At 51.0% G+C, this 24,913-nt stretch overlaps 13 non-coding genes across 13 annotated transcripts; all 13 read left to right on the plus strand.

Annotated features, from left to right (window-relative positions):
- Positions 1–831: 831 nt before the first annotated feature.
- Positions 832–903, plus strand: trnap-ugg (transfer RNA proline (anticodon UGG)). The gene has a single exon. It is a non-coding gene; the product is annotated as a tRNA-Pro (tRNA).
- Positions 904–2,574: 1,671 nt separating this feature from the next.
- trnap-ugg (transfer RNA proline (anticodon UGG)) lies at positions 2,575–2,646 on the plus strand. The gene has a single exon. It is a non-coding gene; the product is annotated as a tRNA-Pro (tRNA).
- Positions 2,647–3,739: 1,093 nt separating this feature from the next.
- trnap-ugg (transfer RNA proline (anticodon UGG)) lies at positions 3,740–3,811 on the plus strand. The gene has a single exon. It is a non-coding gene; the product is annotated as a tRNA-Pro (tRNA).
- Positions 3,812–4,317: 506 nt separating this feature from the next.
- trnap-agg (transfer RNA proline (anticodon AGG)) lies at positions 4,318–4,389 on the plus strand. The gene has a single exon. It is a non-coding gene; the product is annotated as a tRNA-Pro (tRNA).
- A 1,053-nt stretch (positions 4,390–5,442) lies between these two features.
- On the plus strand, positions 5,443–5,514 carry trnap-ugg (transfer RNA proline (anticodon UGG)). Its single transcript has one exon. It is a non-coding gene; the product is annotated as a tRNA-Pro (tRNA).
- Positions 5,515–6,607: 1,093 nt separating this feature from the next.
- trnap-ugg (transfer RNA proline (anticodon UGG)) lies at positions 6,608–6,679 on the plus strand. The gene has a single exon. It is a non-coding gene; the product is annotated as a tRNA-Pro (tRNA).
- Positions 6,680–7,764: 1,085 nt separating this feature from the next.
- trnap-ugg (transfer RNA proline (anticodon UGG)) lies at positions 7,765–7,836 on the plus strand. The gene has a single exon. It is a non-coding gene; the product is annotated as a tRNA-Pro (tRNA).
- Positions 7,837–11,855: 4,019 nt separating this feature from the next.
- Positions 11,856–11,927, plus strand: trnap-ugg (transfer RNA proline (anticodon UGG)). The gene has a single exon. It is a non-coding gene; the product is annotated as a tRNA-Pro (tRNA).
- Positions 11,928–12,433: 506 nt separating this feature from the next.
- On the plus strand, positions 12,434–12,505 carry trnap-ugg (transfer RNA proline (anticodon UGG)). Its single transcript has one exon. It is a non-coding gene; the product is annotated as a tRNA-Pro (tRNA).
- Positions 12,506–14,769: 2,264 nt separating this feature from the next.
- Positions 14,770–14,841, plus strand: trnap-ugg (transfer RNA proline (anticodon UGG)). Its single transcript has one exon. It is a non-coding gene; the product is annotated as a tRNA-Pro (tRNA).
- A 2,833-nt stretch (positions 14,842–17,674) lies between these two features.
- Positions 17,675–17,746, plus strand: trnap-ugg (transfer RNA proline (anticodon UGG)). The gene has a single exon. It is a non-coding gene; the product is annotated as a tRNA-Pro (tRNA).
- A 3,444-nt stretch (positions 17,747–21,190) lies between these two features.
- On the plus strand, positions 21,191–21,262 carry trnap-ugg (transfer RNA proline (anticodon UGG)). Its single transcript has one exon. It is a non-coding gene; the product is annotated as a tRNA-Pro (tRNA).
- Positions 21,263–24,119: 2,857 nt separating this feature from the next.
- trnap-ugg (transfer RNA proline (anticodon UGG)) lies at positions 24,120–24,191 on the plus strand. Its single transcript has one exon. It is a non-coding gene; the product is annotated as a tRNA-Pro (tRNA).
- Positions 24,192–24,913: the final 722 nt, after the last annotated feature.

Raw genomic sequence — 24,913 nt, forward strand, 5'->3', positions numbered from 1 at the left:
TTGTTGAGGAGGAGGAGGACGAAATGTGGTTTGCCGGCTTGTTATGGAGACCTTTGCTGAACGTGTACTCCTGAGCTGCACCAAAGGAGAGGCATTCTTTTCAGTTGTTTGCGGGCCTGCTGAACCATGCTCTCAGTGCTGTCTCACTGGGGATGGCGTTACCATTCTGGAAAGACACGTCAGCGCTACAGTCCATGCTATCAGTCAGTGAGCGTAGGTCTCCCGGTCTGCCCCAAAGCAGTTACGCGCTTGCCCAGCAGAAACTGCGACACCCTCCGTTAACTTGGCTCGTTGGTCTAGGGGTATGATTCTTGCTGAGGGTGTGAGATGCCCTGGGTTCAACTCCAGGATAAGCCCACTTGGCCCCACTTTGCAGTCACCGAAGTGTTTGTTCGTTTGCTCTTGAAGGCTGGCTTCTGGGCTCCTCTGCACAAGGGAGGGCTATCGACCTCAGATACTGTTGCCTGTATAGCTGATGGGAAATCAGACTGTCATCTGTGTGTTTTGTTTTCTTTAAAGAAAATGTGTTTTTTACAAGTTCGTTGTTGTTGTTGTTGTTGAGGAGGAGGAGGAGGACATGTAGTGTGTTGTTGAGGAGGAGGAGGACGAAATGTGGTTTGCCGGCTTGTTATGGAGACCTTTGGGGTCAGTTGTTTGCGGGCCTGCTGAACCATGCTCTCAGTGCTGTCTCACTGGGGATGGCGTTACCATTCTGGAAAGACACGTCAGCGCTACAGTCCATGCTATCAGTCAGTGAGCGTAGGTCTCCCGGTCTGCCCCAAAGCAGTTACGCGCTTGCCCAGCAGAAACTGTGACACTGTCGGATAACTTGGCTCGTTGGTCTAGGGGTATGATTCTCGCTTTGGGTGCGACAGGTCCCGGGTTCAACTCCCGGACGAGCCCGCTTGGCCCTGCTTTGCATTCTCTGAAGCATTCGTTTGTTCTCTCTCGATGCTTGGCTTCTGGGCTCCTCTGCACCAGGGAGGTCTTTCAACCTCAGATACTGTTGGCTGTGTAGCTGATGGGAAATCAGACTGTCATCTGTGTGTTTTGTTTTCTTTAAAGAAAATGTGTATTTTACAAGTTCGTTGTTGTTGTTGAGGAGGAGGAGGACATGTAGTGTGTTGTTGAGGAGGAGGAGGACGAAATGTGGTTTGCCGGCTTGTTATGGAGACCTTTGCTGAACGTGTACTCCTGAGCTGCACCAAAGGAGAGGCATTCTTTTCAGTTGTTTGCGGGCCTGCTGAACCATGCTCTCAGTGCTGTCTCACTGGGGATGGCGTTACCATTCTGGAAAGACACGTCAGCGCTACAGTCCATGCTATCAGTCAGTGAGCGTAGGTCTCCCGGTCTGCCCCAAAGCAGTTACGCGCTTGCCCAGCAGAAACTGCGACACCCTCCGTTAACTTGGCTCGTTGGTCTAGGGGTATGATTCTTGCTGAGGGTGTGAGAGGCCCTGGGTTCAACTCCAGGACGAGCCCACTTGGCCCCACTTTGCAGTCACCGAAGTGTTTGTTCGTTTGCTCTTGAAGGCTGGCTTCTGGGCTCCTCTGCACCAGGGAGGTCTTTCAACCTCAGATACTGTTGGCTGTGTAGCTGATGGGAAATCAGACTGTCATCTGTGTGTTTTGTTTTCTTTAAAGAAAATGTGTATTTTACAAGTTCGTTGTTGTTGTTGAGGAGGAGGAGGACATGTAGTGTGTTGTTGAGGAGGAGGAGGACGAAATGTGGTTTGCCGGCTTGTTATGGAGACCTTTGCTGAACGTGTACTCCTGAGCTGCACCAAAGGAGAGGCATTCTTTTCAGTTGTTTGCGGGCCTGCTGAACCATGCTCTCAGTGCTGTCTCACTGGGGATGGCGTTACCATTCTGGAAAGACACGTCAGCGCTACAGTCCATGCTATCAGTCAGTGAGCGTAGGTCTCCCGGTCTGCCCCAAAGCAGTTACGCGCTTGCCCAGCAGAAACTGCGACACCCTCCGTTAACTTGGCTCGTTGGTCTAGGGGTATGATTCTTGCTGAGGGTGTGAGAGGCCCTGGGTTCAACTCCAGGACGAGCCCACTTGGCCCCACTTTGCAGTCACCGAAGTGTTTGTTCGTTTGCTCTTGAAGGCTGGCTTCTGGGCTCCTCTGCACAAGGGAGGGCTATCGACCTCAGATACTGTTGCCTGTAAAGCTGATGGGAAATCAGACTGTCATCTGTGTGTTTTGTTTTCTTTAAAGAAAATGTGTTTTTTACAAGTTCGTTGTTGTTGTTGTTGTTGAGGAGGAGGAGGAGGACATGTAGTGTGTTGTTGAGGAGGAGGAGGACGAAATGTGGTTTGCCGGCTTGTTATGGAGACCTTTGCTGAACGTGTACTCCTGAGCTGCACCAAAGGAGAGGCATTCTTTTCAGTTGTTTGCGGGCCTGCTGAACCATGCTCTCAGTGCTGTCTCACTGGGGATGGCGTTACCATTCTGGAAAGACACGTCAGCGCTACAGTCCATGCTATCAGTCAGTGAGCGTAGGTCTCCCGGTCTGCCCCAAAGCAGTTACGCGCTTGCCCAGCAGAAACTGTGACACTGTCAGATAACTTGGCTCGTTGGTCTAGGGGTATGATTCTCGCTTTGGGTGCGAGAGGTCCCGGGTTCAACTCCCGGACGAGCCCGCTTGGCCCTGCTTTGCATTCTCTGAAGCATTCGTTTGTTCTCTCTCGATGCGTGGCTTCTGGGCTCCTCTGCACCAGGGAGGTCTTTCAACCTCAGATACTGTTGGCTGTGTAGCTGATGGGAAATCAGACTGTCATCTATGTGTTTCGTTTTCTTTAAAGAAAATGTGTATTTTACAAGTTCGTTGTTGTTGTTGAGGAGGAGGAGGACATGTAGTGTGTTGTTGAGGAGGAGGAGGACGAAATGTGGTTTGCCGGCTTGTTATGGAGACCTTTGCTGAACGTGTACTCCTGAGCTGCACCAAAGGAGAGGCATTCTTTTCAGTTGTTTGCGGGCCTGCTGAACCATGCTCTCAGTGCTGTCTCACTGGGGATGGCGTTACCATTCTGGAAAGACACGTCAGCGCTACAGTCCATGCTATCAGTCAGTGAGCGTAGGTCTCCCGGTCTGCCCCAAAGCAGTTACGCGCTTGCCCAGCAGAAACTGCGACACCCTCCGTTAACTTGGCTCGTTGGTCTAGGGGTATGATTCTTGCTGAGGGTGTGAGAGGCCCTGGGTTCAACTCCAGGATAAGCCCACTTGGCCCCACTTTGCAGTCACCGAAGTGTTTGTTCGTTTGCTCTTGAAGGCTGGCTTCTGGGCTCCTCTGCACAAGGGAGGGCTATCGACCTCAGATACTGTTGCCTGTAAAGCTGATGGGAAATCAGACTGTCATCTGTGTGTTTTGTTTTCTTTAAAGAAAATGTGTTTTTTACAAGTTCGTTGTTGTTGTTGTTGTTGAGGAGGAGGAGGAGGACATGTAGTGTGTTGTTGAGGAGGAGGAGGACGAAATGTGGTTTGCCGGCTTGTTATGGAGACCTTTGCTGAACGTGTACTCCTGAGCTGCACCAAAGGAGAGGCATTCTTTTCAGTTGTTTGCGGGCCTGCTGAACCATGCTCTCAGTGCTGTCTCACTGGGGATGGCGTTACCATTCTGGAAAGACACGTCAGCGCTACAGTCCATGCTATCAGTCAGTGAGCGTAGGTCTCCCGGTCTGCCCCAAAGCAGTTACGCGCTTGCCCAGCAGAAACTGTGAAACTGTCAGATAACTTGGCTCGTTGGTCTAGGGGTATGATTCTCGCTTTGGGTGTGAGAGGTCCCGGGTTCAACTCCCGGACGAGCCCGCTTGGCCCTGCTTTGCATTATCTGAAGCATTCGTTTGTTCTCTCTCGATGCTTGGCTTCTGGGCTCCTCTGCACCAGGGAGGGCTATCGACCTCAGATACTGTTGCCTGTAAAGCTAATGGGAAATCAGACTGTCATCTGTGTGTTTTGTTTTCTTTAAAGAAAATGTGTTTTTTACAAGTTCGTTGTTGTTGTTGAGGAGGAGGAGGACATGTAGTGTGTTGTTGAGGAGGAGGAGGACGAAATGTGGTTTGCCGGCTTGTTATGGAGACCTTTGCTGAACGTGTACTCCTGAGCTGCACCAAAGGAGAGGCATTCTTTTCAGTTGTTTGCGGGCCTGCTGAACCATGCTCTCAGTGCTGTCTCACTGGGGATGGCGTTACCATTCTGGAAAGACACGTCAGCGCTACAGTCCATGCTATCAGTCAGTGAGCGTAGGTCTCCCGGTCTGCCCCAAAGCAGTTACGCGCTTGCCCAGCAGAAACTGTGAAACTGTCAGATAACTTGGCTCGTTGGTCTAGGGGTATGATTCTCGCTTAGGGTGCGAGAGGTCCCGGGTTCAACTCCCGGACGAGCCCGCTTGGCCCTGCTTTGCATTATCTGAAGCATTCGTTTGTTCTCTCTCGATGCTTGGCTCCTCTGCACCAGGGAGGTCTTCCAACCTCAGATACTGTTGGCTGTGTAGCTGATGGGAAATCAGACTGTCATCTGTGTGTTTTGTTTTCTTTAAAGAAAATGTGTTTTTTACAAGTTCGTTGTTGTTGTTGTTGTTGAGGAGGAGGAGGAGGACATGTAGTGTGTTGTTGAGGAGGAGGAGGACGAAATGTGGTTTGCCGGCTTGTTATGGAGACCTTTGCTGAACGTGTACTCCTGAGCTGCACCAAAGGAGAGGCATTCTTTTCAGTTGTTTGCGGGCCTGCTGAACCATGCTCTCAGTGCTGTCTCACTGGGGATGGCGTTACCATTCTGGAAAGACACGTCAGCGCTACAGTCCATGCTATCAGTCAGTGAGCGTAGGTCTCCCGGTCTGCCCCAAAGCAGTTACGCGCTTGCCCAGCAGAAACTGCGACACCCTCCGTTAACTTGGCTCGTTGGTCTAGGGGTATGATTCTTGCTGAGGGTGTGAGAGGCCCTGGGTTCAACTCCAGGATAAGCCCACTTGGCCCCACTTTGCAGTCACCGAAGTGTTTGTTCGTTTGCTCTTGAAGGCTGGCTTCTGGGCTCCTCTGCACAAGGGAGGGCTATCGACCTCAGATACTGTTGCCTGTATAGCTGATGGGAAATCAGACTGTCATCTGTGTGTTTTGTTTTCTTTAAAGAAAATGTGTTTTTTACAAGTTCGTTGTTGTTGTTGTTGTTGAGGAGGAGGAGGAGGACATGTAGTGTGTTGTTGAGGAGGAGGAGGACGAAATGTGGTTTGCCGGCTTGTTATGGAGACCTTTGGGGTCAGTTGTTTGCGGGCCTGCTGAACCATGCTCTCAGTGCTGTCTCACTGGGGATGGCGTTACCATTCTGGAAAGACACGTCAGCGCTACAGTCCATGCTATCAGTCAGTGAGCGTAGGTCTCCCGGTCTGCCCCAAAGCAGTTACGCGCTTGCCCAGCAGAAACTGTGACACTGTCAGATAACTTGGCTCGTTGGTCTAGGGGTATGATTCTCGCTTTGGGTGCGAGAGGTCCCGGGTTCAACTCCCGGACGAGCCCGCTTGGCCCTGCTTTGCATTCTCTGAAGCATTTGTTTGTTCTCTCTCGATGTGTGGCTTCTGGGCTCCTCTGCACCAGGGAGGTCTTTCAACCTCAGATACTGTTGGCTGTGTAGCTGATGGGAAATCAGACTGTCATCTATGTGTTTTGTTTTCTTTAAAGAAAATGTGTATTTTACAAGTTCGTTGTTGTTGTTGAGGAGGAGGAGGACATGTAGTGTGTTGTTGAGGAGGAGGAGGACGAAATGTGGTTTGCCGGCTTGTTATGGAGACCTTTGCTGAACGTGTACTCCTGAGCTGCACCAAAGGAGAGGCATTCTTTTCAGTTGTTTGCGGGCCTGCTGAACCATGCTCTCAGTGCTGTCTCACTGGGGATGGCGTTACCATTCTGGAAAGACACGTCAGCGCTACAGTCCATGCTATCAGTCAGTGAGCGTAGGTCTCCCGGTCTGCCCCAAAGCAGTTACGCGCTTGCCCAGCAGAAACTGCGACACCCTCCGTTAACTTGGCTCGTTGGTCTAGGGGTATGATTCTTGCTGAGGGTGTGAGAGGCCCTGGGTTCAACTCCAGGATAAGCCCACTTGGCCCCACTTTGCAGTCACCGAAGTGTTTGTTCGTTTGCTCTTGAAGGCTGGCTTCTGGGCTCCTCTGCACAAGGGAGGGCTATCGACCTCAGATACTGTTGCCTGTATAGCTGATGGGAAATCAGACTGTCATCTGTGTGTTTTGTTTTCTTTAAAGAAAATGTGTTTTTTACAAGTTCGTTGTTGTTGTTGTTGTTGAGGAGGAGGAGGAGGACATGTAGTGTGTTGTTGAGGAGGAGGAGGACGAAATGTGGTTTGCCGGCTTGTTATGGAGACCTTTGCTGAACGTGTACTCCTGAGCTGCACCAAAGGAGAGGCATTCTTTTCAGTTGTTTGCGGGCCTGCTGAACAATGCTCTCAGTGCTGTCTCACTGGGGATGGCGTTACCATTCTGGAAAGACACGTCAGCGCTACAGTCCATGCTATCAGTCAGTGAGCGTAGGTCTCCCGGTCTGCCCCAAAGCAGTTACGCGCTTGCCCAGCAGAAACTGTGAAACTGTCAGATAACTTGGCTCGTTGGTCTAGGGGTATGATTCTCGCTTTGGGTGCGAGAGGTCCCGGATTCAACTCCCGGACGAGCCCGCTTGGCCGTGCTTTGCATTATCTGAAGCATTCGTTTGTTCTCTCTCGATGCTTGGCTTCTGGGCTCCTCTGCACCAGGGAGGTCTTTCAACCTCAGATACTGTTGGCTGTGTAGCTGATGGGAAATCAGACTGTCATCTGTGTGTTTTGTTTTCTTTAAAGAAAATGTGTATTTTACAAAGTTCGTTGTTGTTGTTGAGGAGGAGGAGGACATGTAGTGTGTTGTTGAGGAGGAGGAGGACGAAATGTGGTTTGCCGGCTTGTTATGGAGACCTTTGCTGAACGTGTACTCCTGAGCTGCACCAAAGGAGAGGCATTCTTTTCAGTTGTTTGCGGGCCTGCTGAACCATGCTCTCAGTGCTGTCTCACTGGGGATGGCGTTACCATTCTGGAAAGACACGTCAGCGCTACAGTCCATGCTATCAGTCAGTGAGCGTAGGTCTCCCGGTCTGCCCCAAAGCAGTTACGCGCTTGCCCAGCAGAAACTGCGACACGCTCCGTTAACTTGGCTCGTTGGTCTAGGGGTATGATTCTCGCTTAGGGTGCGAGAGGTCCCGGGTTCAACTCCTGGACGAGCCCGCTTGGCACTGCTTTGCATTCTCTGAAGCATTCGTTTGTTCTCTCTCAATGCTTGGCTTCTGGGCTCCTCTGCACCAGGGAGGTCTTTCAACCTCAGATACTGTTGGCTGTGTAGCTGATGGGAAATCAGACTGTCATCTGTGTGTTTTGTTTTCTTTAAAGAAAATGTGTTTTTTACAAGTTCGTTGTTGTTGTTGAGGAGGAGGAGGACATGTAGTGTGTTGTTGAGGAGGAGGAGGACGAAATGTGGTTTGCCGGCTTGTTATGGAGACCTTTGCTGAACGTGTACTCCTGAGCTGCACCAAAGGAGAGGCATTCTTTTCAGTTGTTTGCGGGCCTGCTGAACAATGCTCTCAGTGCTGTCTCACTGGGGATGGCGTTACCATTCTGGAAAGACACGTCAGCGCTACAGTCCATGCTATCAGTCAGTGAGCGTAGGTCTCCCGGTCTGCCCCAAAGCAGTTACGCGCTTGCCCAGCAGAAACTGTGAAACTGTCAGATAACTTGGCTCGTTGGTCTAGGGGTATGATTCTCGCTTTGGGTGCGAGAGGTCCCGGGTTCAACTCCCGGACGAGCCCGCTTGGCCGTGCTTTGCATTATCTGAAGCATTCGTTTGTTCTCTCTCGATGCTTGGCTTCTGGGCTCCTCTGCACCAGGGAGGTCTTTCAACCTCAGATACTGTTGGCTGTGTAGCTGATGGGAAATCAGACTGTCATCTGTGTGTTTTGTTTTCTTTAAAGAAAATGTGTATTTTACAAGTTCGTTGTTGTTGTTGAGGAGGAGGAGGACATGTAGTGTGTTGTTGAGGAGGAGGAGGACGAAATGTGGTTTGCCGGCTTGTTATGGAGACCTTTGCTGAACGTGTACTCCTGAGCTGCACCAAAGGAGAGGCATTCTTTTCAGTTGTTTGCGGGCCTGCTGAACCATGCTCTCAGTGCTGTCTCACTGGGGATGGCGTTACCATTCTGGAAAGACACGTCAGCGCTACAGTCCATGCTATCAGTCAGTGAGCGTAGGTCTCCCGGTCTGCCCCAAAGCAGTTACGCGCTTGCCCAGCAGAAACTGCGACACCCTCCATTAACTTGGCTCGTTGGTCTAGGGGTATGATTCTTGCTGAGGGTGTGAGAGGCCCTGGGTTCAACTCCAGGACGAGCCCACTTGGCCCCACTTTGCAGTCACCGAAGTGTTTGTTCGTTTGCTCTTGAAGGCTGGCTTCTGGGCTCCTCTGCACAAGGGAGGGCTATCGACCTCAGATACTGTTGCCTGTAAAGCTGATGGGAAATCAGACTGTCATCTGTATGTTTTGTTTTCTTTAAAGAAAATGTGTTTTTTACAAGTTCGTTGTTGTTGTTGAGGAGGAGGAGGACATGTAGTGTGTTGTTGAGGAGGAGGAGGACGAAATGTGGTTTGCCGGCTTGTTATGGAGACCTTTGCTGAACGTGTACTCCTGAGCTGCACCAAAGGAGAGGCATTCTTTTCAGTTGTTTGCGGGCCTGCTGAACCATGCTCTCAGTGCTGTCTCACTGGGGATGGCGTTACCATTCTGGAAAGATACGTCAGCGCTACAGTCCATGCTATCAGTCAGTGAGCGTAGGTCTCCCGGTCTGCCCCAAAGCAGTTACGCGCTTGCCCAGCAGAAACTGCGACACGCTCCGTTAACTTGGCTCGTTGGTCTAGGGGTATGATTCTCGCTTAGGGTGCAAGAGGTCCCGGGTTCAACTCCTGGACGAGCCCGCTTGGCACTGCTTTGCATTCTCTGAAGCATTCGTTTGTTCTCTCTCGATGCTTGGCTTCTGGGCTCCTCTGCACCAGGGAGGTCTTTCAACCTCAGATACTGTTGGCTGTGTAGCTGATGGGAAATCAGACTGTCATCTGTGTGTTTTGTTTTCTTTAAAGAAAATGTGTTTTTTACAAGTTCGTTGTTGTTGTTGAGGAGGAGGAGGACATGTAGTGTGTTGTTGAGGAGGAGGAGGACGAAATGTGGTTTGCCGGCTTGTTATGGAGACCTTTGCTGAACGTGTACTCCTGAGCTGCACCAAAGGAGAGGCATTCTTTTCAGTTGTTTGTGGGCCTGCTGAACCATGCTCTCAGTGCTGTCTCACTGGGGATACGGTTACCGTTCTGGAAAGACACTTCAGCGCTACAGTCCATGCTATCAGTCAGTGAGCGTAGGTCTCCCGGTCTGCCCCAAAGCAGTTACGCGCTTGCCCAGCAGAAACTGCGACACCCTCCGTTAACTTGGCTCGTTGTTCTAGGGGTATGATTCTTGCTGAGGGTGTGAGAGGCCCTGGGTTCAACTCCAGGATGAGCCCACTTGGCCCCACTTTGCAGTCACCGAAGTGTTTGTTCGTTTGCTCTTGAAGGCTGGCTTCTGGGCTCCTCTGCACAAGGGAGGGCTATCGACCTCAGATACTGTTGCCCGTATAGCTGATGGGAAATCAGACTGTCATCTGTGTGTTTTGTTTTCTTTAAAGAAAATGTGTTTTTTACAAGTTCGTTGTTGTTGTTGTTGTTGTTGTTGTTGAGGAGGAGGTGGAGGACATGTAGTGTGTTGTTGAGGAGGAGGAGGACGAAATGTGGTTTGCCGGCTTGTTATGGAGACCTTTGCTGAACGTGTACTCCTGAGCTGCACCAAAGGAGAGGCATTCTTTTCAGTTGTTTGCGGGCCTGCTGAACCATGCTCTCAGTGCTGTCTCACTGGGGATGGCGTTACCATTCTGGAAAGACACGTCAGCGCTACAGTCCATGCTATCAGTCAGTGAGCGTAGGTCTCCCGGTCTGCCCCAAAGCAGTTACGCGCTTGCCCAGCAGAAACTGCGACACCCTCCGTTAACTTGGCTCGTTGGTCTAGGGATATGATTCTTGCTGAGGGTGTGAGAGGCCCTGGGTTCAACTCCAGGACGAGCCCACTTGGCCCCACTTTGCAGTCACCGAAGTGTTTGTTCGTTTGCTCTTGAAGGCTGGCTTCTGGGCTCCTCTGCACAAGGGAGGGCTATCGACCTCAGATACTGTTGCCTGTAAAGCTGATGGGAAATCAGACTGTCATCTGTGTGTTTTGTTTTCTTTAAAGAAAATGTGTTTTTTACAAGTTCGTTGTTGTTGTTGTTGTTGAGGAGGAGGAGGAGGACATGTAGTGTGTTGTTGAGGAGGAGGAGGACGAAATGTGGTTTGCCGGCTTGTTATGGAGACCTTTGCTGAACGTGTACTCCTGAGCTGCACCAAAGGAGAGGCATTCTTTTCAGTTGTTTGCGGGCCTGCTGAACCATGCTCTCAGTGCTGTCTCACTGGGGATACGGTTACCGTTCTGGAAAGACACGTCAGCGCTACAGTCCATGCTATCAGTCAGTGAGCGTAGGTCTCCCGGTCTGCCCCAAAGCAGTTACGCGCTTGCCCAGCAGAAACTGCGACACCCTCCGTTAACTTGGCTCGTTGGTCTAGGGGTATGATTCTTGCTGAGGGTGTGAGAGGCCCTGGGTTCAACTCCAGGACGAGCCCACTTGGCCCCACTTTGCAGTCACCGAAGTGTTTGTTCGTTTGCTCTTGAAGGCTGGCTTCTGGGCTCCTCTGCACAAGAGAGGGCTATCGACCTCAGATACTGTTGCCCGTATAGCTGATGGGAAATCAGACTGTCATCTGTGTGTTTTGTTTTCTTTAAAGAAAATGTGTTTTTTACAAGTTCGTTGTTGTTGTTGTTGTTGAGGAGGAGGAGGAGGACATGTAGTGTGTTGTTGAGGAGGAGGAGGACGAAATGTGGTTTGCCGGCTTGTTATGGAGACCTTTGCTGAACGTGTACTCCTGAGCTGCACCAAAGGAGAGGCATTCTTTTCAGTTGTTTGCGGGCCTGCTGAACCATGCTCTCAGTGCTGTCTCACTGGGGATACGGTTACCGTTCTGGAAAGACACGTCAGCGCTACAGTCCATGCTAACAGTCAGTGAGCGTAGGTCTCCCGGTCTGCCCCAAAGCAGTTACGCGCTTGCCCAGCAGAAACTGCGACACCCTCTGTTAACTTGGCTCGTTGGTCTAGGGGTATGATTCTTGCTGAGGGTGTGAGAGGCCCTGGGTTCAACTCCAGGACGAGCCCACTTGGCCCCACTTTGCAGTCACCGAAGTGTTTGTTCGTTTGCTCTTGAAGGCTGGCTTCTGGGCTCCTCTGCACAAGGGAGGGCTATCGACCTCAGATACTGTTGCCTGTAAAGCTGATGGGAAATCAGACTGTCATCTGTGTGTTTTGTTTTCTTTAAAGAAAATGTGTTTTTTACAAGTTCGTTGTTGTTGTTGTTGTTGAGGAGGAGGAGGAGGACATGTAGTGTGTTGTTGAGGAGGAGGAGGACGAAATGTGGTTTGCCGGCTTGTTATGGAGACCTTTGCTGAACGTGTACTCCTGAGCTGCACCAAAGGAGAGGCATTCTTTTCAGTTGTTTGCGGGCCTGCTGAACCATGCTCTCAGTGCTGTCTCACTGGGGATGGCGTTACCATTCTGGAAAGACACGTCAGCGCTACAGTCCATGCTATCAGTCAGTGAGCGTAGGTCTCCCGGTCTGCCCCAAAGCAGTTACGCGCTTGCCCAGCAGAAACTGTGACACTGTCAGATAAATTGGCTCGTTGGTCTAGGGGTATGATTCTCGCTTTGGGTGCGAGAGGTCACGGGTTCAACTCCCGGACGAGCCCGCTTGGCCCTGCTTTGCATTCTCTGAAACATTCGTTTGTTCTCTCTCGATGCTTGGCTTCTGGGATCCTCTGCACCAGGGAGGTCTTTCAACCTCACATACTATTGGCTGTGTAGCTGATGGGAAATCAGACTGTCATCTGTGTGTTTTGTTTTCTTTAAAGAAAATGTGTATTTTACAAGTTCGTTGTTGTTGTTGAGGAGGAGGAGGACATGTAGTGTGTTGTTGAGGAGGAGGAGGACGGAATGTGGTTTGCCGGCTTGTTATGGAGACCTTTGCTGAACGTGTACTCCTGAGCTGCACCAAAGGAGAGGCATTCTTTTCAGTTGTTTGCGGGCCTGCTGAACCATGCTCTCAGTGCTGTCTCACTGGGGATACGGTTACCGTTCTGGAAAGACACTTCAGCGCTACAGTCCATGCTATCAGTCAGTGAGCGTAGGTCTCCCGGTCTGCCCCAAAGCAGTTACGCGCTTGCCCAGCAGAAACTGCGACACGCTCCATTAACTTGGCTCGTTGGTCTGGGGGTATGATTCTCGCTTTGGGTGCGAGAGGTCCCGGGTTCAACTCCCGGACGAGCCCGCTTGGCCCTGCTTTGCATTCTCTGAAGCATTCGTTTGTTCTCTCTCGATGCTCGGCTTCTGGGCTCCTCTGCACCAGGGAGGTCTTTCAACCTCAGATACTGTTGGCTGTGTAGCTGATGGGAAATCAGACTGTCATCTGTGTGTTTTGTTTTCTTTAAAGAAAATGTGTATTTTACAAGTTCGTTGTTGTTGTTGAGGAGGAGGAGGACATGTAGTGTGTTGTTGAGGAGGAGGAGGACGAAATGTGGTTTGCCGGCTTGTTATGGAGACCTTTGCTGAACGTGTACTCCTGAGCTGCACCAAAGGAGAGGCATTCTTTTCAGTTGTTTGCGGGCCTGCTGAACCATGCTCTCAGTGCTGTCTCACTGGGGATACGGTTACCGTTCTGGAAAGACACTTCAGCGCTACAGTCCATGCTATCAGTCAGTGAGCGTAGGTCTCCCGGTCTGCCCCAAAGCAGTTACGCGCTTGCCCAGCAGAAACTGCGACACCCTCCGTTAACTTGGCTCGTTGGTCTAGGGGTATGATTCTTGCTGAGGGTGTTAGAGGCCCTGGGTTGAACTCCAGGACGAGCCCACTTGGCCCCACTTTGCAGTCACCGAAGTGTTTGTTCGTTTGCTCTTGAAGGCTGGCTTCTGGGCTCCTCTGCACAAGGGAGGGCTATCGACCTCAGATACTGTTGCCCGTATAGCTGATGGGAAATCAGACTGTCATCTGTGTGTTTTGTTTTCTTTAAAGAAAATGTGTTTTTTACAAGTTCGTTGTTGTTGTTGTTGTTGTTGTTGAGGAGGAGGTGGAGGACATGTAGTGTGTTGTTGAGGAGGAGGAGGACGAAATGTGGTTTGCCGGCTTGTTATGGAGACCTTTGCTGAACGTGTACTCCTGAGCTGCACCAAAGGAGAGGCATTCTTTTCAGTTGTTTGCGGGCCTGCTGAACCATGCTCTCAGTGCTGTCTCACTGGGGATGGCGTTACCATTCTGGAAAGACACGTCAGCGCTACAGTCCATGCTATCAGTCAGTGAGCGTAGGTCTCCCGGTCTGCCCCAAAGCAGTTACGCGCTTGCCCAGCAGAAACTGCGACACCCTCCGTTAACTTGGCTCGTTGGTCTAGGGGTATGATTCTTGCTGAGGGTGTGAGAGGCCCTGGGTTCAACTCCAGGACGAGCCCACTTGGCCCCACTTTGCAGTCACCGAAGTGTTTGTTCGTTTGCTCTTGAAGGCTGGCTTCTGGGCTCCTCTGCACAAGGGAGGGCTATCGACCTCAGATACTGTTGCCTGTAAAGCTGATGGGAAATCAGACTGTCATCTGTGTGTTTTGTTTTCTTTAAAGAAAATGTGTTTTTTACAAGTTCGTTGTTGTTGTTGAGGAGGAGGAGGACATGTAGTGTGTTGTTGAGGAGGAGGAGGACGAAATGTGGTTTGCCGGCTTGTTATGGAGACCTTTGCTGAACGTGTACTCCTGAGCTGCACCAAAGGAGAGGCATTCTTTTCAGTTGTTTGCGGGCCTGCTGAACCATGCTCTCAGTGCTGTCTCACTGGGGATACGGTTACCGTTCTGGAAAGACACTTCAGCGCTACAGTCCATGCTATCAGTCAGTGAGCGTAGGTCTCCCGGTCTGCCCCAAAGCAGTTACGCGCTTGCCCAGCAAAAACTGCGACACCCTCCGTTAACTTGGCTCGTTGGTCTAGGGGTATGATTCTTGCTGAGGGTGTGAGAGGCCCTGGGTTCAACTCCAGGACGAGCCCACTTGGCCCCACTTTGCAGTCACCGAAGTGTTTGTTCTTTTGCTCTTGAAGGCTGGCTTCTGGGCTCCTCTGCACAAGGGAGGGCTATCGACCTCAGATACTGTTGCCTGTAAAGCTGATGGGAAATCAGACTGTCATCTGTGTGTTTTGTTTTCTTTAAAGAAAATGTGTTTTTTACAAGTTCGTTGTTGTTGTTGTTGTTGAGGAGGAGGAGGAGGACATGTAGTGTGTTGTTGAGGAGGAGGAGGACGAAATGTGGTTTGCCGGCTTGTTATGGAGACCTTTGCTGAACGTGTACTCCTGAGCTGCACCAAAGGAGAGGCATTCTTTTCAGTTGTTTGCGGGCCTGCTGAACAATGCTCTCAGTGCTGTCTCACTGGGGATGGCGTTACCATTCTGGAAAGACACGTCAGCGCTACAGTCCATGCTATCAGTCAGTGAGCGTAGGTCTCCCGGTCTGCCCCAAAGCAGTTACGCGCTTGCCCAGCAGAAATTGTGACACTGTCAGATAACTTGGCTCGTTGGTCTAGGGGTATGATTCTCGCTTTGGGTGCGAGAGGTCCCGGGTTCAACTCCCGGACGAGCCCGCTTGGCCCTGCTTTGCATTCTCTGAAGCATTCGTTTGTTCTCTCTCGATGCTTGGCTTCTGGGCTCCTCTGCACCAGGGAGGTCTTTCAACCTCAGATACTGTTGGCTGTGTAGCTGATGGGAAATCAGACTGTCATCTGTGTGTTTTGTTTTCTTTAAAGAAAATGTGTATTTTACAAGTTCGTTGTTGTTGTTGAGGAGGAGGAGGACATGTAGTGTGTTGTTGAGGAGGAGGAGGACGAAATGTGGTTTGCCGGCTTGTTATGGAGACCTTTGCTGAACGTGTACTCCTGAGCTGCACCAAAGGAGAGGCATTCTTTTCAGTTGTTTGCGGGCCTGCTGAACCATGCTCTCAGTGCTGTCTCACTGGGGATACGGTTACCGTTCTGGAAAGACACTTCAGCGCTACAGTCAATGCTATCAGTCAGTGAGCGTAGGTCTCCCGGTCTGCCCCAAAGCAGTTACGCGCTTGCCCAGCAGAAACTGCGACACCCTCCGTTAACTTGGCTCGTTGGTCTAGGGGTATGATTCTTGCTGAGGGTGTTAGAGGCCCTGGGTTGAACTCCAGGACGAGCCCACTTGGCCCCACTTTGCAGTCACCGAAGTGTTTGTTCGTTTGCTCTTGAAGGCTGGCTTCTGGGCTCCTCTGCACAAGGGAGGGCTATCGACCTCAGATACTGTTGCCCGTATAGCTGATGGGAAATCAGACTGTCATCTGTGTGTTTTGTTTTCTTTAAAGAAAATGTGTTTTTTACAAGTTCGTTGTTGTTGATGTTGAGGAGGAGGTGGAGGACATGTAGTGTGTTGTTGAGGAGGAGGAGGACGAAATGTGGTTTGCCGGCTTGTTATGGAGACCTTTGCTGAACGTGTACTCCTGAGCTGCACCAAAGGAGAGGCATTCTTTTCAGTTGTTTGCGGGCCTGCTGAACCATGCTCTCAGTGCTGTCTCACTGGGGATGGCGTTACCATTCTGGAAAGACACGTCAGCGCTACAGTCCATGCTATCAGTCAGTGAGCGTAGGTCTCCCGGTCTGCCCCAAAGCAGTTACGCGCTTGCCCAGCAGAAACTGCGACACCCTCCGTTAACTTGGCTCGTTGGTCTAGGGGTATGATTCTTGCTGAGGGTGTGAGAGGCCCTGGGTTCAACTCCAGGACGAGCCCACTTGGCCCCACTTTGCAGTCACCGAAGTGTTTGTTCGTTTGCTCTTGAAGGCTGGCTTCTGGGCTCCTCTGCACAAGGGAGGGCTATCGACCTCAGATACTGTTGCCTGTAAAGCTGATGGGAAATCAGACTGTCATCTGTGTGTTTTGTTTTCTTTAAAGAAAATGTGTTTTTTACAAGTTCGTTGTTGTTGTTGAGGAGGAGGAGGACATGTAGTGTGTTGTTGAGGAGGAGGAGGACGAAATGTGGTTTGCCGGCTTGTTATGGAGACCTTTGCTGAACGTGTACTCCTGAGCTGCACCAAAGGAGAGGCATTCTTTTCAGTTGTTTGCGGGCCTGCTGAACCATGCTCTCAGTGCTGTCTCACTGGGGATACGGTTACCGTTCTGGAAAGACACTTCAGCGCTACAGTCCATGCTATCAGTCAGTGAGCGTAGGTCTCCCGGTCTGCCCCAAAGCAGTTACGTGCTTGCCCAGCAGAAACTGCGACACCCTCCGTTAACTTGGCTCGTTGGTCTAGGGGTATGATTCTTGCTGAGGGTGTGAGAGGCCCTGGGTTCAACTCCAGGACGAGCCCACTTGGCCCCACTTTGCAGTCACCGAAGTGTTTGTTCGTTTGCTCTTGAAGGCTGGCTTCTGGGCTCCTCTGCACAAGGGAGGGCTATCGACCTCAGATACTGTTGCCTGTAAAGCTGATGGGAAATCAGACTGTCATCTGTGTGTTTTGTTTTCTTTAAAGAAAATGTGTTTTTTACAAGTTCGTTGTTGTTGTTGAGGAGGAGGAGGACATGTAGTGTGTTGTTGAGGAGGAGGAGGACGAAATGTGGTTTGCCGGCTTGTTATGGAGACCTTTGCTGAACGTGTACTCCTGAGCTGCACCAAAGGAGAGGCATTCTTTTCAGTTGTTTGCGGGCCTGCTGAACCATGCTCTCAGTGCTGTCTCACTGGGGATACGGTTACCGTTCTGGAAAGACACTTCAGCGCTACAGTCCATGCTATCAGTCAGTGAGCGTAGGTCTCCCGGTCTGCCCCAAAGCAGTTACGCGCTTGCCCAGCAGAAACTGCGACACCCTCCGTTAACTTGGCTCGTTGGTCTAGGGGTATGATTCTTGCTGAGGGTGTGAGAGGCCCTGGGTTCAACTCCAGGACGAGCCCACTTGGCCCCACTTTGCAGTCACCGAAGTGTTTGTTCCTTTGCTCTTGAAGGCTGGCTTCTGGGCTCCTCTGCACAAGGGAGGGCTATCGACCTCAGATACTGTTGCCTGTAAAGCTGATGGGAAATCAGACTGTCATCTGTGTGTTTTGTTTTCTTTAAAGAAAATGTGTTTTTTACAAGTTCGTTGTTGTTGTTGTTGTTGAGGAGGAGGAGGAGGACATGTAGTGTGTTGTTGAGGAGGAGGAGGACGAAATGTGGTTTGCCGGCTTGTTATGGAGACCTTTGCTGAACGTGTACTCCTGAGCTGCACCAAAGGAGAGGCATTCTTTTCAGTTGTTTGCGGGCCTGCTGAACAATGCTCTCAGTGCTGTCTCACTGGGGATGGCGTTACCATTCTGGAAAGACACGTCAGCGCTACAGTCCATGCTATCAGTCAGTGAGCGTAGGTCTCCCGGTCTGCCCGAAAGCAGTTACGCGCTTGCCCAGCAGAAACTGTGACACTGTCAGATAACTTGGCTCGTTGGTCTAGGGGTATGATTCTCGCTTTGGGTGCGAGAGGTCCTGGGTTCAACTCCCGGACGAGCCCCCTTGGCCCTGCTTTGCATTCTCTGAAGCATTCGTTTGTTCTCTCTCGATGCTTGGATTCTGGGCTCCTCTGCACCAGGGAGGTCTTTCAACCTCAGATACTGTTGGCTGTGTATCTGATGGGAAATCAGACTGTCATCTGTGTGTTTTGTTTTCTTTAAAGAAAATGTGTATTTTACAAGTTCGTTGTTGTTGTTGAGGAGGAGGAGGACATGTAGTGTGTTGTTGAGGAGGAGGAGGACGAAATGTGGTTTGCCGGCTTGTTATGGAGACCTTTGCTGAACGTGTACTCCTGAGCTGCACCAAAGGAGAGGCATTCTTTTCAGTTGTTTGCGGGCCTGCTGAACCATGCTCTCAGTGCTGTCTCACTGGGGATACGGTTACCGTTCTGGAAAGACACTTCAGCGCTACAGTCCATGCTATCAGTCAGTGAGCGTAGGTCTCCCGGTCTGCCCCAAAGCAGTTACGCGCTTGCCCAGCAGAAACTGCGACACCCTCCGTTAACTTGGCTCGTTGGTCTAGGGGTATGATTCTTGCTGAGGGTGTTAGAGGCCCTGGGTTGAACTCCAGGACGAGCCCACTTGGCCCCACTTTGCAGTCACCGAAGTGTTTGTTCGTTTGCTCTTGAAGGCTGGCTTCTGGGCTCCTCTGCACAAGGGAGGGCTATCGACCTCAGATACTGTTGCCCGTATAGCTGATGGGAAATCAGACTGTCATCTGTGTGTTTTGTTTTCTTTAAAGAAAATGTGTTTTTTACAAGTTCGTTGTTGTTGTTGTTGTTGTTGTTGAGGAGGAGGTGGAGGACATGTAGTGTGTTGTTGAGGAGGAGGAGGACGAAATGTGGTTTGCCGGCTTGTTATGGAGACCTTTGCTGAACGTGTACTCCTGAGCTGCACCAAAGGAGAGGCATTCTTTTCAGTTGTTTGCGGGCCTGCTGAACCATGCTCTCAGTGCTGTCTCACTGGGGATGGCGTTACCATTCTGGAAAGACACGTCAGCGCTACAGTCCATGCTATCAGTCAGTGAGCGTAGGTCTCCCGGTCTGCCCCAAAGCAGTTACGCGCTTGCCCAGCAGAAACTGTGAAACTGTCAGATAACTTGGCTCGTTGGTCTAGGGGTATGATTCTCGCTTTGGGTGCGAGAGGTCCCGGGTTCAACTCCAGAACGAGCCCACTTGGCCCCACTTTGCAGTCACCGAAGTGTTTGTTTGTTTGCTCTTGAAGGCTGGCTTCTGGGCTCCTCTGCACAAGGGAGGGCTATCGACCTCAGATACTGTTGCCCGTATAGCTGATGGGAAATCAGACTGTCATCTGTGTGTTTTGTTTTCTTTAAAGAAAATGTGTTTTTTACAAGTTCGTTGTTGTTGTTGTTGTTGAGGAGGAGGAGGAGGACATGTAGTGTGTTGTTGAGGAGGAGGAGGACGAAATGTGGTTTGCCGGCTTGTTATGGAGACCTTTGCTGAACGTGTACTCCTGAGCTGCACCAAAGGAGAGGCATTCTTTTCAGTTGTTTGCGGGCCTGCTGAACCATGCTCTCAGTGCTGTCTCACTGGGGATACGGTTACCGTTCTGGAAAGACACGTCAGCGCTACAGTCCATGCTATCAGTCAGTGAGCGTAGGTCTCCCGGTCTGCCCCAAAGCAGTTACGCGCTTGCCCAGCAGAAACTGCGACACCCTCCGTTAACTTGGCTCGTTGGTCTAGGGGTATGATTCTTGCTGAGGGTGTGAGAGGCCCTGGGTTCAACTCCAGGACGAGCCCACTTGGCCCCACTTTGCAGTCACCGAAGTGTTTGTTCGTTTGCTCTTGAAGGCTGGCTTCTGGGCTCCTCTGCACAAGAGAGGGCTATCGACCTCAGATACTGTTGCCTGTAAAGCTGATGGGAAATCAGACTGTCATCTGTGTGTTTTGTTTTCTTTAAAGAAAATGTGTTTTTTACAAGTTCGTTGTTGTTGTTGTTGTTGAGGAGGAGGAGGAGGACATGTAGTGTGTTGTTGAGGAGGAGGAGGACGAAATGTGGTTTGCCGGCTTGTTATGGAGACCTTTGCTGAACGTGTACTCCTGAGCTGCACCAAAGGAGAGGCATTCTTTTCAGTTGTTTGCGGGCCTGCTGAACCATGCTCTCAGTGCTGTCTCACTGGGGATACGGTTACCGTTCTGGAAAGACACGTCAGCGCTACAGTCCATGCTATCAGTCAGTGAGCGTAGGTCTCCCGGTCTGCCCCAAAGCAGTTACGCGCTTGCCCAGCAGAAACTGCGACACCCTCCGTTAACTTGGCTCGTTGGTCTAGGGGTATGATTCTTGCTGAGGGTGTGAGAGGCCCTGGGTTCAACTCCAGGACGAGCCCACTTGGCCCCACTTTGCAGTCACCGAAGTGTTTGTTCGTTTGCTCTTGAAGGCTGGCTTCTGGGCTCCTCTGCACAAGAGAGGGCTATCGACCTCAGATACTGTTGCCCGTATAGCTGATGGGAAATCAGACTGTCATCTGTGTGTTTTGTTTTCTTTAAAGAAAATGTGTTTTTTACAAGTTCGTTGTTGTTGTTGTTGTTGAGGAGGAGGAGGACATGTAGTGTGTTGTTGAGGAGGAGGCGGACGAAATGTGGTTTGCCGGCTTGTTATGGAGACCTTTGCTGAACGTGTACTCCTGAGCTGCACCAAAGGAGAGGCATTCTTTTCAGTTGTTTGCGGGCCTGCTGAACCATGCTCTCAGTGCTGTCTCACTGGGGATACGGTTACCGTTCTGGAAAGACACGTCAGCGCTACAGTCCATGCTATCAGTCAGTGAGCGTAGGTCTCCCGGTCTGCCCCAAAGCAGTTACGCGCTTGCCCAGCAGAAACTGCGAAACCCTCCGTTAACTTGGCTCGTTGGTCTAGGGGTATGATTCTTGCTGAGGGTGTGAGAGGCCCTGGGTTCAACTCCAGGACGAGCCCACTTGGCCCCACTTTGCAGTCACCGAAGTGTTTGTTCGTTTGCTCTTGAAGGCTGGCTTCTGGGCTCCTCTGCACAAGGGAGGGCTATCGACCTCAGATACTGTTGCCTGTAAAGCTGATGGGAAATCAGACTGTCATCTGTGTGTTTTGTTTTCTTTAAAGAAAATGTGTTTTTTACAAGTTCGTTGTTGTTGTTGTTGTTGAGGAGGAGGAGGAGGACATGTAGTGTGTTGTTGAGGAGGAGGAGGACGAAATGTGGTTTGCCGGCTTGTTATGGAGACCTTTGCTGAACGTGTACTCCTGAGCTGCACCAAAGGAGAGGCATTCTTTTCAGTTGTTTGCGGGCCTGCTGAACAATGCTCTCAGTGCTGTCTCACTGGGGATGGCGTTACCATTCTGGAAAGACACGTCAGCGCTACAGTCCATGCTATCAGTCAGTGAGCGTAGGTCTCCCGGTCTGCCCCAAAGCAGTTACGCGCTTGCCCAGCAGAAACTGTGACACTGTCAGATAACTTGGCTCGTTGGTCTAGGGGTATGATTCTCGCTTTGGGTGCGAGAGGTCCCGGGTTCAACTCCCGGACAAGCCCGCTTGGCCCTGCTTTGCATTCTCTGAAGCATTCGTTTGTTCTCTCTCGATGCTTGGCTTCTGGGCTCCTCTGCACCAGGGAGGTCTTTCAACCTCAGATACTGTTGGCTGTGTAGCTGATGGGAAATCAGACTGTCATCTGTGTGTTTTGTTTTCTTTAAAGAAAATGTGTATTTTACAAGTTCGTTGTTGTTGTTGAGGAGGAGGAGGACATGTAGTGTGTTGTTGAGGAGGAGGAGGACGAAATGTGGTTTGCCGGCTTGTTATGGAGACCTTTGCTGAACGTGTACTCCTGAGCTGCACCAAAGGAGAGGCATTCTTTTCAGTTGTTTGCGGGCCTGCTGAACCATGCTCTCAGTGCTGTCTCACTGGGGATACGGTTACCGTTCTGGAAAGACACTTCAGCGCTACAGTCCATGCTATCAGTCAGTGAGCGTAGGTCTCCCGGTCTGCCCCAAAGCAGTTACGCGCTTGCCCAGCAGAAACTGCGACACCCTCCGTTAACTTGGCTCGTTGGTCTAGGGGTATGATTCTTGCTGAGGGTGTTAGAGGCCCTGGGTTGAACTCCAGGACGAGCCCACTTGGCCCCACTTTGCAGTCACCGAAGTGTTTGTTCGTTTGCTCTTGAAGGCTGGCTTCTGGGCTCCTCTGCACAAGGGAGGGCTATCGACCTCAGATACTGTTGCCCGTATAGCTGATGGGAAATCAGACTGTCATCTGTGTGTTTTGTTTTCTTTAAAGAAAATGTGTTTTTTACAAGTTCGTTGTTGTTGTTGTTGTTGTTGTTGAGGAGGAGGTGGAGGACATGTAGTGTGTTGTTGAGGAGGAGGAGGACGAAATGTGGTTTGCCGGCTTGTTATGGAGACCTTTGCTGAACGTGTACTCCTGAGCTGCACCAAAGGAGAGGCATTCTTTTCAGTTGTTTGCGGGCCTGCTGAACCATGCTCTCAGTGCTGTCTCACTGGGGATGGCGTTACCATTCTGGAAAGACACGTCAGCGCTACAGTCCATGCTATCAGTCAGTGAGCGTAGGTCTCCCGGTCTGCCCCAAAGCAGTTACGCGCTTGCCCAGCAGAAACTGCGACACCCTCTGTTAACTTGGCTCGTTGGTCTAGGGGTATGATTCTTGCTGAGGGTGTGAGAGGCCCTGGGTTCAACTACAGGACGAGCCCACTTGGCCCCACTTTGCAGTCACCGAAGTGTTTGTTTGATTGCTCTTGAAGGCTGGCTTCTTGGCTCCTCTGCACAAGGGAGGGCTATCGACCTCAGATACTGTTGCCTGTAAAGCTGATGGGAAATCAGACTGTCATCTGTGTGTTTTGTTTTCTTTAAAGAAAATGTGTTTTTTACAAGTTCGTTGTTGTTGTTGAGGAGGAGGAGGACATGTAGTGTGTTGTTGAGGAGGAGGAGGACGAAATGTGGTTTGCCGGCTTGTTATGGAGACCTTTGCTGAACGTGTACTCCTGAGCTGCACCAAAGGAGAGGCATTCTTTTCAGTTGTTTGCGGGCCTGCTGAACCATGCTCTCAGTGCTGTCTCACTGGGGATACGGTTACCGTTCTGGAAAGACACTTCAGCGCTACAGTCCATGCTATCAGTCAGTGAGCGTAGGTCTCCCGGTCTGCCCCAAAGCAGTTACGCGCTTGCCCAGCAGAAACTGCGACACCCTCCGTTAACTTGGCTCGTTGGTCTAGGGGTATGATTCTTGCTGAGGGTGTGAGAGGCCCTGGGTTCAACTCCAGGACGAGCCCACTTGGCCCCACTTTGCAGTCACCGAAGTGTTTGTTCGTTTGCTCTTGAAGGCTGGCTTCTGGGCTCCTCTGCACAAGGGAGGGCTATCGACCTCAGATACTGTTGCCCGTATGGCTGATGGGAAATCAGACTGTCATCTGTGTGTTTTGTTTTCTTTAAAGAAAATGTGTTTTTTACAAGTTCGTTGTTGTTGTTGTTTTTGTTGTTGAGGAGGAGGTGGAGGACATGTAGTGTGTTGTTGAGGAGGAGGAGGACGAAATGTGGTTTGCCGGCTTGTTATGGAGACCTTTGCTGAACGTGTACTCCTGAGCTGCACCAAAGGAGAGGCATTCTTTTCAGTTGTTTGCGGGCCTGCTGAACCATGCTCTCAGTGCTGTCTCACTGGGGATGGCGTTACCATTCTGGAAAGACACGTCAGCGCTACAGTCCATGCTATCAGTCAGTGAGCGTAGGTCTCCCGGTCTGCCCCAAAGCAGTTACGCGCTTGCCCAGCAGAAACTGCGACACCCTCCGTTAACTTGGCTCGTTGGTCTAGGGGTATGATTCTTGCTGAGGTTGTGAGAGGCCCTGGGTTCAACTCCAGGACGAGCCCACTTGGCCCCACTTTGCAGTCACCGAAGTGTTTGTTCGTTTGCTCTTGAAGGCTGGCTTCTGGGCTCCTCTGCACAAGGGAGGGCTATCGACCTCAGATACTGTTGCCTGTAAAGCTGATGGGAAATCAGACTGTCATCTGTGTGTTTTGTTTTCTTTAAAGAAAATGTGTTTTTTACAAGTTCGTTGTTGTTGTTGTTGTTGAGGAGGAGGAGGAGGACATGTAGTGTGTTGTTGAGGAGGAGGAGGACGAAATGTGGTTTGCCGGCTTGTTATGGAGACCTTTGCTGAACGTGTACTCCTGAGCTGCACCAAAGGAGAGGCATTCTTTTCAGTTGTTTGCGGGCCTGCTGAACAATGCTCTCAGTGCTGTCTCACTGGGGATGGCGTTACCATTCTGGAAAGACACGTCAGCGCTACAGTCCATGCTATCAGTCAGTGAGCGTAGGTCTCCCGGTCTGCCCCAAAGCAGTTACGCGCTTGCCCAGCAGAAACTGTGACACTGTCAGATAACTTGGCTCGTTGGTCTAGGGGTATGATTCTCGCTTTGGGTGCGAGAGGTCCCGGGTTCAACTCCCGGACGAGCCCGCTTGGCCCTGCTTTGCATTCTCTGAAGCATTCGTTTGTTCTCTCTCGATGCTTGGCTTCTGGGCTCCTCTGCACCAGGGAGGTCTTTCAACCTCAGATACTGTTGGCTGTGTAGCTGATGGGAAATCAGACTGTCATCTGTGTGTTTTGTTTTCTTTAAAGAAAATGTGTATTTTACAAGTTCGTTGTTGTTGTTGAGGAGGAGGTGGAGGACATGTAGTGTGTTGTTGAGGAGGAGGAGGACGAAATGTGGTTTGCCGGCTTGTTATGGAGACCTTTGCTGAACGTGTACTCCTGAGCTGCACCAAAGGAGAGGCATTCTTTTCAGTTGTTTGCGGGCCTGCTGAACCATGCTCTCAGTGCTGTCTCACTGGGGATGGCGTTACCATTCTGGAAAGACACGTCAGCGCTACAGTCCATGCTATCAGTCAGTGAGCGTAGGTCTCCCGGTCTGCCCCAAAGCAGTTACGCGCTTGCCCAGCAGAAACTGCGACACCCTCCGTTAACTTGGCTCGTTGGTCTAGGGGTATGATTCTTGCTGAGGGTGTGAGAGGCCCTGGGTTCAACTCGAGGACGAGCCCACTTGGCCCCACTTTGCAGTCACCGAAGTGTTTGTTTGATTGCTCTTGAAGGCTGGCTTCTTGGCTCCTCTGCACAAGGGAGGGCTATCGACCTCAGATACTGTTGCCTGTAAAGCTGATGGGAAATCAGACTGTCATCTG

This window comes from Amia ocellicauda, unplaced genomic scaffold, assembly GCF_036373705.1.
Source record: "Amia ocellicauda isolate fAmiCal2 unplaced genomic scaffold, fAmiCal2.hap1 HAP1_SCAFFOLD_129, whole genome shotgun sequence".
Taxonomy (NCBI): domain Eukaryota; kingdom Metazoa; phylum Chordata; class Actinopteri; order Amiiformes; family Amiidae; genus Amia; species Amia ocellicauda.